Below are 13,830 nucleotides of genomic sequence, written 5' to 3'. Positions count from 1 at the left end.
CGCTAAAATAGAAACATTAGGAACAACCCCTCATGACAAATACAAAACTAGTGAAATGAACTGAACTCCACACAATGATGGCTGCAAAACAGCTCGGCTCCGCCACCCACCCCGCCCAAAATAACGATAAAGAGCGGCTGCCATGATTGGTTGCGGAATGGCCACGACGGAGCTACGAAATGGTACTGCTCTCATGCTAACCCCAGCTTCAGTCTGAAACATCCAGAAACACTGTAGACTACCAATTCGATCAGTTCCGGTAGCGCCCCAATGTAACCCGGTAGAGAAGAACTAGCCCTCCCCTCTTTGACTGATGGTTCTTGTTGCCTGTCCCTTCTGTTGTCATTTAACAGAACTATTTAGCCTGCTGAAAGGGGTTGTGTTCCGACCGCTGGTTGGTGGAGACATTTTGACTACATTCTGGACCTGCGTTGTCGCGTAATGCGTCATATGATGCGCCGCGTTAGCGCATCCGGAAGTCATCCGGGGCGCGCAGCGCGTAACGTAAGCATAACAAGTCATGTGACTTGTTAATAAAACTTTTCATTGGTTCATTTTACTTTTCTTATTCTAATGATGAAAGGCTTGGTCATATGACCTAAAAATTACGCTTTTTATTACTTCCGAACATTATTTTTTCTTAAATATATGTTATAATGTTCCAGGCTAATGTACTTTCCCGGAAAATTTACAACTGTCCTGCAAGTAAAATATATTCTTTTTTCGAGAAAAAGAGCGTTTCTTCGTCCCATGACGGAGCCGTTGAGCAAAAGAGGGTCGACCTGCTGTCTTAGTCGCCGATACGCCTGAATATGAGATTCTTATCGATCACTTTATGTTGCAGGAATAGAAAACACAACAGCCCTTGACCATTTATCTTTACTGCGTTCCTTCGTATTATACCTTTTACCCTTCATGTAATTGGTCTGCTTTATTTCACTTGCCTTTTAATGATTCTAAAACAGTGACTATTATTAAAAACTTTACCAATGTATATACTACTACCATGTTTTCTTTTAAAAACCTTTATTGTGAAAATTTCATTATACAAATACGAGCCTATAACCACGTGGGCCGGCCACGGAGCAAACTGTAATCGTATATGATGAGTAGACATTTACACTGTAGAGGAACGTAACGGGCGGGCCATTAGGTTGCAAGAACTAAGGTGTCTAACAGTTACGGAATCGGTGGACGTACATTTTATAATTAAAATACGACAGGGCCAGTTACAATAAAATTATCTAGATATACATCTGCGGGCAAGTACCATGGGTGACGTTAATTCGAACTTTCAATAGTACAGTAATCAATAACACATCAGAACTTAATATCAATAGGGATGTCGAAATATTCAATCAATTCTCGTCCCCGCCCGCCATGTGCTTCAAAACTGCATACGTATCTCGTGATTTCAAGGTTCTGCAACCAGTACACAACAAGGAGTTACGAGTCCCATTTATTCCGGCGCCATTTTGGGCGAGGACGGGCAGGTCCAGGATATAGTCAAAATGTCTCTACCAACCATCGACTATGATGATGTTCATATGCTGTATTTATTAGAGTAACACTCATCTGTCCACATGAAATTAATTTGCCACAATCTAAACATGTCATTTTAATCTTTCCAAAGTTCTTCTAAATATTTGGGACCGTTTCCCTTGCCTCTGATGCTGTCAGTGCCACTTCTTTGATGAATGTACTAGCAGGTCAGGGGTTCTCCTCCAAATCTCTCTTTTATGCAGCACTATAATTAATTGGTGCCACCTCTCCATATGACGATGCATGGTATAGTTACCATAACTATATATTTTTTCGGTTCCTCTGGAGAGTTCATCGTGGCAGATGAAGCGTGTAACGTACCGGGCATTTACCTGTTTTTGCATGTACAGGAAAGGAAAAAAAAATCGAGCGTCCGAGTTCTAAGGTGTCCCAGGGCCATTTTAGTGGACCAGGCCCAAATCCAAAGAACAGGCCGCCATTTTGAGAGTCCTGTTGCAGCCGCCTGTCGCTGTAGCATCAAGAGCAGCCGAAACTCAGCTGAATGGCAACTGAAACGGTAAAGGGGCGCCCCACTACAGCAGACGAGCCTCCACCTAGGAAGGCCCGTTCACGCCGCCTCCCCCCCCCCCTTCGGGCACCCCACGCCGTTATTCGGAGCAGTATTGTAGGATGGCCACACCAGTGCGGCAACTTGCTAGACATCACCTCGGTGGTAACCGAATCTCAACGCCTTGTGGTGTCTTCTATTCAGAAAACATTGTTATGCTGCCTTCGACCTATTCGCCGCAAGTGCGCACACAACTCAACTGCATAGCTTGCTAGACACCACCTCGGTGCCATCCGGATCTTGGAATCTCAGCGCCTTTTGGTGTCTTCTCTTCAGAAAATATTGTTGCGCTGCCTTTGGCCCCATTCGCACATCGGTCCGCTACTGACGCCATCTCACAGGCTAATGGGGCGCCCCACGCCGAGTTTCAGCATTGTAGGATGACCACACCAGTACAGCAACTTGCTAGACATCACCTCGGTGCCATCCGGATCTCGGCACCCCACTGCAGATGAAGTGCCTCTCAACTATGAAACCACCACGGTGACATCCGGATCTTGGCGCGTTGTGCTGCCTTCGGCCTATTCGCACATCGGTCCGCTACTGACGCCATCTCACAGGCTAATGGGGCGCCCCACGCCGAGTTTCAGCATTGTAGGATGACCACACCAGTACAGCAACTTGCTAGACATCACCTCGGTGCCATCCGGATCTCGGCGCCCCACTGCAGATGAAGTGCCTCTCAACTATGAAACCACCACGGTGACATCCGGATCTTGGCGCGTTGTGCTGCCTTCGGCCTATTCGCACATCGGTCCGCTACTGACGCCATCTCACAGGCTAATGGGGCGCCCCACGCCGAGTTTCAGCATTGTAGGATGACCACACCAGTACAGCAACTTGCTAGACATCACCTCGGTGCCATCCGGATCTCGGCGCCCCACTGCAGATGAAGTGCCTCTCAACTATGAAACCACCACGGTGACATCCGGATCTTGGCGCGTTGTGCTGCCTTCGGCCTATTCGCACATCGGTCCGCTACTGACGCCATCTCACAGACTAATGGGGCGCCCCACGCCGAGTTTCAGCATTGTAGGATGACCACACCAGTGCACCTTACTAGACACCACCTCGGTGCCATCCGGATCTTGGCATCTCAGCGCCTTGTGGTGTCTTCTATTCAGAAAATATTCTTGCGCTACCTTTGCCCCATTCACACATCGGTCCGCTACTGACGCCATCTCACAGGCTAATAGGGCGCCCCACGCCGAGTTTCAGCATTGTAGGATGACCACACCAGTACAGCAACTTGCTAGACATCACCTCGGTGCCATCCGGATCTTGGCATCTCAACACCTAGTGGTATCTTCCATACAGAAAATATTGTTGCGCTGCCTTTGGCCCCATTCGCACATCGGGCCGCAACTGACACCATCTCACAGGCCAACAGGGCGCCCCACGCCGACTTTTACCATTTTAGGATGGCCACACCAGTACAGCAACTTGCTAGACATCACCTCGGTGCCATCCGGATCTTGGCATCTCAGCGCCTTGTGGTGTCAGTCAGAAAATATTGTTGCGCTGCCTTTGGCCCCATTCGCACATCGGTCCGCTACTGCCGCCATCTCACAGGCCAACGGGGCGCCCCACGCCGACTTTCAACATTGTAGGATGGCCACACCAGTGCGGCAACTTACTAGACACCACCTCGGTGCCATCCGGATCTTGGCGCGTTGTGCTGCCTTCGGCCTATTCGCACATCGGTCCGCTACTGACGCAAACTCACAGGCCAACGGGGCGCCCCACGCCGACTTTCAGCATTGTAGGATGGCCACACCAGTGCTTCAACTTGCTGGACACCACCTCGGTGCCATCCGGATCTTGACGCGTTGTATTGCCTTCGGCCTATTCGCACATCGGTCCGCTACTGACGCCGCCTCACGTGCCAACGTATTTTCTCCGCATTTTATACCCTATGCCGCATAACAGGTCATGTGACTTGTTTATAAAACTTTTCATTGGTTCATTTTACTTTTGGTTTCCTAATGATGGAAGGCTTGATCATATGACCTAAAAACAACACTTTTCATTGGATGAAAACTTTTTTTTTTTCCCAAACGATGAAAGCCCCACCTTGTTTCTGGATGTTTCAGACTGAAGCTGGCGTCAGCATGAGAGCACCACCATCTCGTAGCTCCGTCGTGGTCATTCCGCGAGCAATCATGGCAACCGCTCCCCACCAGAAGCCTACAGGAGTCGGGGGCCCCCAAAACTTTTGATGAATCCTCAAGGCGGAGGGGACCCTTTCGAGAATGGGGTCCAAGACCTAGCAGACAAGCGTCCGATTTCCAAGGTGTCCCAGGGCCATTTCAGTGGACCAGGCCCAAAAAGGAAACAGCCTGCCGCCATTTTGAGAGTCCTGTGACAGCCGCCTATCGCTGCACCGCAAGAGTGGGCGCAACTCAGCTGAATTGCGGCTTTTGTCACAGTGGACCAAAAACGGACGGAATGGCAACTGAAACGGTAAAGGGGCGCCCCACTACAACAGATGACACTCCACCTGGAGAGGCCCGTTCACGCCGCCTCCCCCGGGGCGCCCCACGCCGTTATTCGGAGCAGCATTGTAGGATACCAAAACCAGTGCGGCAACTTACTGGACATCACCTTGGTGCCATCGTTCTGCTGCCTTGGAACTATTCGCACAACAGTTTGCTACTGATGACCCACCCCCCGCGACGCCCCACGCCGGAAATCTGGACGTTGTGCTGCGTTGGGACTATTCGCACAGCCGACCGCTACTTCGTTGTTTTTCCCTAAAAATGTTTATATGTTATTACTATTTTTGTTTTCTTGTATATATTTATAAGTTATTAAAGTTTTATAATCTTACTACTTTGTCGGAGTGCTATATATTTTTAATGTGACACATAATTGTAAAAACTTTGATGTACAAAGAGTCATCCCTGGAATCTTCCGCTTCAGGCTCGGTCCCCTCCCCAATCACAATACAGGATGGTTTTCAGATAATAGGAACGCGTCTGCTGTGACGGATCTCATCGAGTGTGGGCCTTGATCTACTATAACTCCTTTGAAGAGGGGTGATTCTTTACAGCTGGGGCCATAAACTACATCTGCAGGGCTAGCTGATACCCTAGGACCGGCCTGGACAATCGGACACAGAGGAAAAGGAGTGTCAGAGGGTGCGGTAGTGAATAGGGCGAAAGGGAGGTGTCGGGCGGGCACAGGGTGTGATTCTCAGGGAAGAGCAGCGCAGATGGGGGGAGGTTTATTACCCATGCATAAGACAGAGAGCGGGGGTGACCACTGCCTGGGGGAGATGCTTGCGAGGGTGGGGAGCCATGCTAAGGATCGACAGCGTGCACAGAGTGGGTCTGGTCAAGGCATCTAAAATGGCTGCCGTGCACGACAAAAGTGTGGCATTTGAAAAAAGACAAGATGGCGCAGACAATGTTTTTCAACACTTCCTGATTTCCTTCGAATCGAACGTTAACAGACGTTGGGGCATATTACCAAAGTTAAACGATATTTATCCCTAACGATGCTTAGCAACGATTTTTTTACCGCTAAGCATCGTCAGAAATTATCGCAGATAAACCTTGCTATTATCAAGGTTTATCGCAAATACGATAAAAAACGACCGCAATGCATTAATATCGCTGAAAACTCAGCGATATTCATGCATTACCGAGCTAATGCTCTTAGCCATGTTATCCACCTCCCATTGGATAACATGGCTAAGAACTGCTCAGGGCAGGTGCTAGCTTTTGGAGATATTCGCGCTTATCTCGAATATTTCCAAAAGTTGATAATAGGAGATAGCGATGTTAGCGACTGTTTCCAGTCGCTAACATCTTGGCATGCCCACTTTGCATGTCATTAGTGATAAATATCACTCACATGCAAAGTGGGGCCCAAGATGGTCGCTATCTCCTACTAGCCGTCGCTAACTGGTGTTAGCAACAGCTAGGTAATACAGATATAATTTTATCTCCGCGAAGCGGAGCGCTGTTACAGATATATATCTTTTTTTGAACGTTAATTTCTCAAAATCCACTGAAGCACATATATTGAGACCTAGCAAAGGCACATCGAGCTACCAGTCCCTACAATTTTGCCAAGTTTCGTGCAAATCCATTCAGCCGTTCGATTATTATTATTATTTTTTTTTTGCCCCGCGGGGCCCTTTTAAAACCTCCACATCAAACCTAAGAGGTCAAGGAGGATCTACTATGCCCCCTTATGGTCATTTGCCCCTTCGCTTTGGCCTCCTCTTGTCTCTCGATCCTACCGAGAGACAAGATGGCGGCCGCTACGGACTGTTTGCAATGTTTACAGACGCCGGAGAACCAATCAGCTTCGCAAACCTCCGTTACGCGAAGCGGAGCGCTGTTACAGATATATATCTTTTTTTGAACGTTAATTTCTCAAAATCCACTGGAGCACATATATTGAGACCTAGCAAAGGCACATCGGGCTACCAGTCCCTAATATTTTACCAAGTTTCGTGCAAATCCATTCAGCCGTTCGATTATTATTATTATTATTTTTTTTTGCCCCGCGGGACCCTTTTAAAACCTCCACATCAAACCTAGGGGGTCAGCGAGGATCTACTATGCCCCCTTATGGTCATTTGCCCCTTCGCTTTGGCCTCCTCTTGTCTCTCGATCCTACCGAGAGACAAGATGGCGGCCGCTACGGACTGTTTGGAATGTTCACAGACGCCGGAGAACCAATCAGCTTCGCTTCACAAAGCTCCGTACCGCGAAAAGTCCGCGAACCGGAGCGCTGCCCGGTCCGCTGTTACAGATATATATCTTTTTTTGAACGTTAATTTCTCAAAATCCACTGGAGCACATATATTGAGACCTAGCAAAGGCACATCGGGCTACCAGTCCCTACAATTTTGCCAAGTTTCGTGCAAATCCATTCAGCCGTTCGGGCTAAAAGTGAGGCCAACCGCCCTATGGAAAACTCAATGTTAAAAACACGTTTTGGGACCCACCTTTTTTCTCGGCCCCCCCTTGACGAACCCCCCCCAAATTTTCAAGGGCTGCTCAGAAACAAAATGTGCCATTTTCCTGAAAATTTCAGCCAATTCCGTCCACAAACGCCAAAGTTATTAGACATAGAATTTTCAAAAATCCCATAGAGAAAAAATCCTAACTATATATACCTACTGGCGACCGCCAGTAGGTAATATATATACACACACATATATATATATATATATATATATATATATACATATATATATATATATATATATATATATATATATATATATATACTCTCCATATTTCCAACCTTGATTTTACAGTTTTAGAAAGATGAGCTACACCAACGATTTGTTTTGCAATGTATTTTTACTTGGCAGTAACACAGAGAAACACAACGTGTTTTGGCCACATTAGGTCTTGATCACGTGACACATAGCTGTCATTACATATTTTTAAAGGAATCCTTACATTTCAATTGAAATGGAAGACATACTCATCATCAAAGTACATGAAAGAGCTCGGAAAATATCGTAATTACCAAAATCCAAAACAATACATTCAATTCAATTCATAGTCTTCTCCCCAAGAGATTTTACCATTAAGTTAAAGGGATGACTCAAATGGAATGTGAATTCATTTGAACACTCCTACTATACATGATTCATTGCTAACGGAGAAACTTCCCTGATTCAAAGTACTACATTTTATCAAACAGGAAACAATTTCATGCAATCTTAGCTAAGTAGCAATTACTCATACTGTTATGTATGAATCACATATTCTAATAATTTGATCACATCAAAGTATTATTCTAAGAGTACTGAATATTGATTGCATAATGATCAAGAGATAAAAGTTAAACAAGTTTCACCAATTTATACTCTGAGGGGCACATGATTTACGCGCAATCTTAATCAACAGATGGGACATTTTAAAACATGATCCAATTTTGAAGAACAACATAAATGATTGCCCTATGATTACCTACCAAAGAAATACCCCATTCAGGGACATGCTACTATACAGTTTCTTAAAACCTACAGAAGGAAGTTGGTTCCCAAGACCTAAAGGTTTTAAAATCCGTGGTCGTTGCAAGGCCTGCAGGTTTAGTAATAACATTGAATCTGTAATACTGCAGAATATGGAAAATCAAAAAATGTATATAACCTGCAGCACTGATTATGTAGTGTATGCCATTGTTTGTTATTGTGGAAAGTGGTACATAGGGTCTACCATTTTCCCAATAAAGGAACATATCCTCGAACATTGGCAAGTCATTACTAATAATGAAAAATATAGTAAAGCAAGGCACTTTAACCAAAACCATGCAGGTGACTGGAGAGTTGGAAAATTATTTGGTCCAGACACAATACCTAAACATCGCAGAGGGAGAAATTGACACGTTATCCTGAGGAGATTGGAATCACATATGATTTTGGATCCAGTGGGGAGGAAAGCAGATACAGAATTAACTGTACACTTATGAAATTAATTAGGTAGCTTCAAACCCGGTTGACCTCAGCAGAGTTGTTTGTAACAGTAGCTCAATTTTTAATTAGTACAATTTAAGGTGAATTTAAGGGCTTGTTTTTTTCTAGTGAAATTGTTTTTTTGTTTATATATATTTTTTGTAGGAGATTCACGATTGTACCTTCTTCAAAGATATATAAGAAGCATGTGGGGATCGAAGTGGAGAAAACCATTAATGGAAAAATCAGCTACTACAGCTTGATTCTTGATCATTATGCAATCAATAATTAGTACTCTTAAAATACTACTAGGATTTGATCACATTATTAGAATATGTAATTTATACATAACAGTATGAGTAATTGCTATTTAGCTAAGATTGCATGAAATTGTTTTCTTTTTCATAAAATGTAACACTTTGAATCGGGGAAGTTTCTCCGTAAGCAACAAATTATGTTTAGTATGAGAGTTCAATTGAATTCACATTCCATTTGAGTCATCCCTTTAACTTAATGGTAAAATCCCTTGGGAAGAAGTCTTTGAACTGAATTGAATGCATTGTTTTTTGATTTTGGTAATTACTGTATTTTCTAAGGTCTTTCATGTACTTTGATGATGAGTAAGTCTTCCATTTCAATTGAAATGTAAGGATGCCTTTAAAAATACACAATGGCAGCTATGTGTCAAGTGATCATGATCGAGTGCGGTCGAAACGCGTTGTGTTTCTCTGCGGTATTGCCAAGTAAAAATACTTTGCAAAACAACTCTTCGGTGTGGCTCATCTTTCCGAACCCGTAAAATCAAGGTTGGAAATATGTAGAGTATAAGAACAGCTTGACATCCGAGACCAGGTCAGCAGGCTGGGCGTCCAATATATTCACTGAAAAAAAACAAAGGTTACAGAGAGAGTATAGTTAGGATATAGAATTAAAAATTCACTAAAAAAAAAATGGTTACAGGGATGTTATAGTTAGGTTCAACTTTTGCACACACAAAATCATAGAAATGTATGAGTACGTGTGAGTAATTCACAAAATGGCAGGCAAAACTTTTCTCTCAGGTCGTGCCCTGCCAATCACGACATTGCTGTTAGTGCATGGATCTGCAGATTCACTGCATCGCTAGATATACATAAATCTTTTTTCTTTAATAACTCCAAAACTACTAAACAGATTTACATCAAATTACAAAAAGCATTCTTTCTGTACCAAGATCTAGCTTTCTGCCAATGTTCAGCGGTTCGGGCTGTAGTTGTGTCTCAAATCCCTAGGGAAAATACGTGGGAAAATGCATTTTGGGACCCCCCTATTCTTCGGATGCTGCTTGACAAATCACCCCAAAACTTTCCAAAGAGCAGCTGAAGTGACCGGCACACTAGTTTTGAACATTTCATGAAGATTAGTCAAATGACGCAAAAGTTATTAGCAAAACATAAAAAATGGTTTTCTAGGGAAACTAGGTGCTAACTATAACTACCAACCAGTAGGTAATATATATATACATCTATACGTTTAGAATTAAAAAAATTACGAGGACGGCGAGAAAAAACAATAAAGACATAGCAGACCCGAATCTAGGCCCTCAGATCCAACTCACAAGCAAAGAATGTATTTATTTGGGGGGGCAGGAGGGTGTCACAGCCCAAACACACCCCCTGAAGCTATGCTCTCTGGTCAGGAGGAATGCAGCGTGGCTTAATCCGATATTAAAGCATTGGAGTCTTCTGCTAACGCAATGCCCTGAAAACATGGCACAAACTCATACCGCGTGATAACGCAGTGAATGAATGAATGAATGAGGGATTTATACAATGTATGGCTACTCCGAGGATTGTTGCGGCGCTAGACGGGAGAAGCCCCTAGGTTCACACCTCATAATACTAGCCTTACTGCTTTAGAAAAAAACAGGTTTTAAGTTTCCTGCAAATATAGTCTCATGGGGAATCAGACGTAATTCGCTTGGAAGTTCATTCCAAGCTTTAACCGCACCTTTGGACACGCTTGGAGCCAGAATTCGACAAGAGCAAACCCGAGGAAGAACACAGCACGCTAGTAGGGAGATAGAGTACAAATCTCTTTGCCAGATATCTAGGGCTGGACTGATACACTGCCCTATGAACCAAAACTAGGGCTTTGAATAGGATCTGTTTCCTGACGAGCAGGCAGTGGAGAGCTTTCAGGGCTGACGAAAGAATGCCTGGGAAGACGCAAAAGGGGCCTAGCTGCCGCATTTTGGACCAGCTACAGAAGGTTCACCAGCTGCTCCATAGCTCCTAAATAGAGGGTGTTAGCATAATCAAGACGTAAAGCGATCAATGTGTGAATCGCCACTCTCTAAGCTTCCAAATTAAAGTGCAACATAAAGGTGCTTGCTTTGTATGTTCTTGCCATATGAAGCTAGGTCCTTTTTAGGTCGAGCCTGTAGCAGCCCGCATGCGCTTGCCTGGCGAGACTTTATGTAAGGGGCTTCAGAAAGCTGACCACATGCTCGTGGTCAATTGGGCAAAGGCGGGTGCATGTCCCGCCTTTGCTCCCCCCACGGCCTATTGCTTGCGGTTATCCGCACTGGCGACATCTGTTTGCAATTATCGTGCACAGACACTTCCGCGATAATAGAAAACAGATGTCTTGCTGTGGCTCGCGCGCGCACCGCTTGCGTGCTTGTTCAGCATTGCGGCCGTGCATCTTTCTTTTCTCATCACGGTGCACTTCTGCAGCCTCCCTCACAGGATTGAAAGCATCACTCTATACAAAGTCTCCCATGCAGTGTCTCCTGCCGCGCGTATGCTGTCTGCAGCATGCACAACCCAAACTTCGCCTGTGATCCGCGCCTCATATCTAGGGCCATGTTGACACCCAAATGTGTTCAAGTGCGAGGGAGTGCAGAGTTGTTGTGCCCTGACTTTCCCTCAGCTAGCGACAAGCCAGAAGTGGCCATTAATATTGGGCACGGACACAAAGGCGTTTCTTATAGCGTGTTTAACCAGTTGTTATTGTCGGTGAGACATCGCTGCATCCAGCATTATAATATTTATTGCTTTTCTTTGTGATGAACTGCATCCATAAAACATTTGAAGCAAAGGTGGCAAACATCCAGAACATTCCAGCACATTCCAACACACATGCTACAGCCAGCCTCACAGAACATGCACACTGTCCCGCACTACATCGGTCTCACAACCGACTGTTTGGAATTATGCCCTCTGGAGAGTACCATACCACCAACGGATTCTTTTGCTGGAGAATGTTGATTTACTCGATTACTCTCCTCTTCTTCCACCATGAGCCTTGTGTGACTTAGTTAATCGCCTTATATCAATAATGTAAAAAATAAAACATCAAAGAAGGATTAAAGACATCCATTAGTAATGGAAAGCAAAGACTTTGTAACCCCTTTTGTACATGTTGTAACGTCACGTTGTTATTTTTATTTATGTAGTGTGCCGTTCCATCTAACACACTTAATAACAAGATTTGCCCACCTTAACCACACATTCTCTCATTAATGGGTATCCTGTGTATTATATATGCACAAAAAAGACTTTTCACCGAGAATTTATATCAAAATATTACTCATTTTTATGTTGAAAATCACATAAAATGTATTTCATCTATTTTTTTTAATTAACCTCTTACAAGTCTCTGTATTTGGGAATCAGATTACAGAAAATATCCACATAGCTGTATTCACAACTATTGTCATTTATAGCGTAGGGAAATCGATTCTGAAACATTTAGCACCCCCATTTTTTATTTTGCTTTTCAGACTCCCTGTTTTTTCATTTCTGCTGTAAGTAAGTCTCACTCTCTCACTATATGCTATGTCAAACTGATAGCCGCTAGTTCTCCCCTTTTAAAACAAGGTCCGCAGCTGCGCAGCTGGGGTGAGAGGGTCTGGGTTATATAAGCCCATGAAGGGGGCTTAATTTATGCCGGTGTCTACCGGAACTCACAAGGCTACATCCCAGAAAAAAAAAAATTACGCACAATACATAAAAACAATTAGTGAAACAACACAGCATTTTTCTGCCCCCTTTTTTCATTAGCATGGCCTCCTTTCACGCTCTTTGTTTTTGCACAACGCCAAGCTCTTAGGGCACCCTCAAAACCAGGCGCGTAATATAGGCCCATGAAGGGTGCTTCATTTAACCCTGTGGCTTCTGGTACGCACATCGGCATGTTAACAGAAAGCACAACAGCGCCACCCATGCAGCGGGTTTAATTTAAGCCAGTGTCCTATGCTCCCGGGAAGCCACAGGTAGGTGTGGCGAGCCACCCGGCCGCTACAATACAAAGTTTGCATGCACCTCCCTGGGCCGGGCGCGGACCAGGGAGTATTTAATAAAGGGTGACGTCAGCGCACGTGGCTGACAGCATGGACAGAGTACCTGTGTGTACGTTCCTTGTGTGTGCTCTGCTGGTAGGCCCACGCCAGGCCCCGACCCCGGCATATCAATAAAGGCGCCCAACAACGCAACAGCGCACCCAGTCCCCGAGGATTGGGGGTACCACATTGGCGACGAGGCAGGATCAGACTCCCTGAGCAACCACGTGGCTGACGCGTGGGCTGGCCCTGTAAGCAAGCGAGTAGCTGAAGCACAGTGAGCAATGCGGGTATCCCACTGAAAGAGTAGGTGTGGGGTGTGAACCGAGGCGGCCATGCCAGACTCACCCAACAGAACGGCTGCGGCAGGGGCGGCTGGATGAAAGCCGAGCCGTGCTGCCTGAAAAACTCTACCAGAGTTTAGCCAGCTGGCAGACCCTGCATCAGCAGCACCGCGATGAAAGAAGTGGCTGGGGCAGTTGGAAAACTATTTTGTTGCTACCCGAAAGACAGACGACACGGTGAAGGTCGTTGATGCTATTAATTGGTGGCAATGAACTGTATGAGCTGTTCCAGGACCTGCCTGATACCGGAGACAGTGGAGACTACAACAAAGCAGTGCAGGCCTTAAACCGGTACTTTGATCCATAAGTAAACCCTGATTAAGAAAATTTCAAGCTGCGCCAAGCCAAACAACGGGGGGAAGAATCAATCGACATGTACTATGCAAGGTTAAGGAAACTGGTCAGCACCTGTAGTGGGGTCGATCGAGCCTTCGAGATGAGGGCCCAACTGATCGCAGGGTAAAAGTCTCCGGAACTGCGCAAGCTAATCCTCCGCTAACCGGGGATCACGTTGGAAGAAATACTGATCCTGGGAAGGTCACACGAACTGGCGGACGCGTGCGCAGGTGAAATGGAAATGGCACTTCCGAAGAAGTCAGCCGGTGTTTCCAACTTCTATGAAGGA

Source organism: Lissotriton helveticus, chromosome 5_1 (genome assembly GCF_964261635.1).
Source record: "Lissotriton helveticus chromosome 5_1, aLisHel1.1, whole genome shotgun sequence".
Classification (NCBI taxonomy): Eukaryota; Metazoa; Chordata; class Amphibia; order Caudata; family Salamandridae; genus Lissotriton; species Lissotriton helveticus.
The sequence above is the reverse complement of the archived record's forward strand: the minus strand, read 5'-3'. Positions refer to the sequence as shown.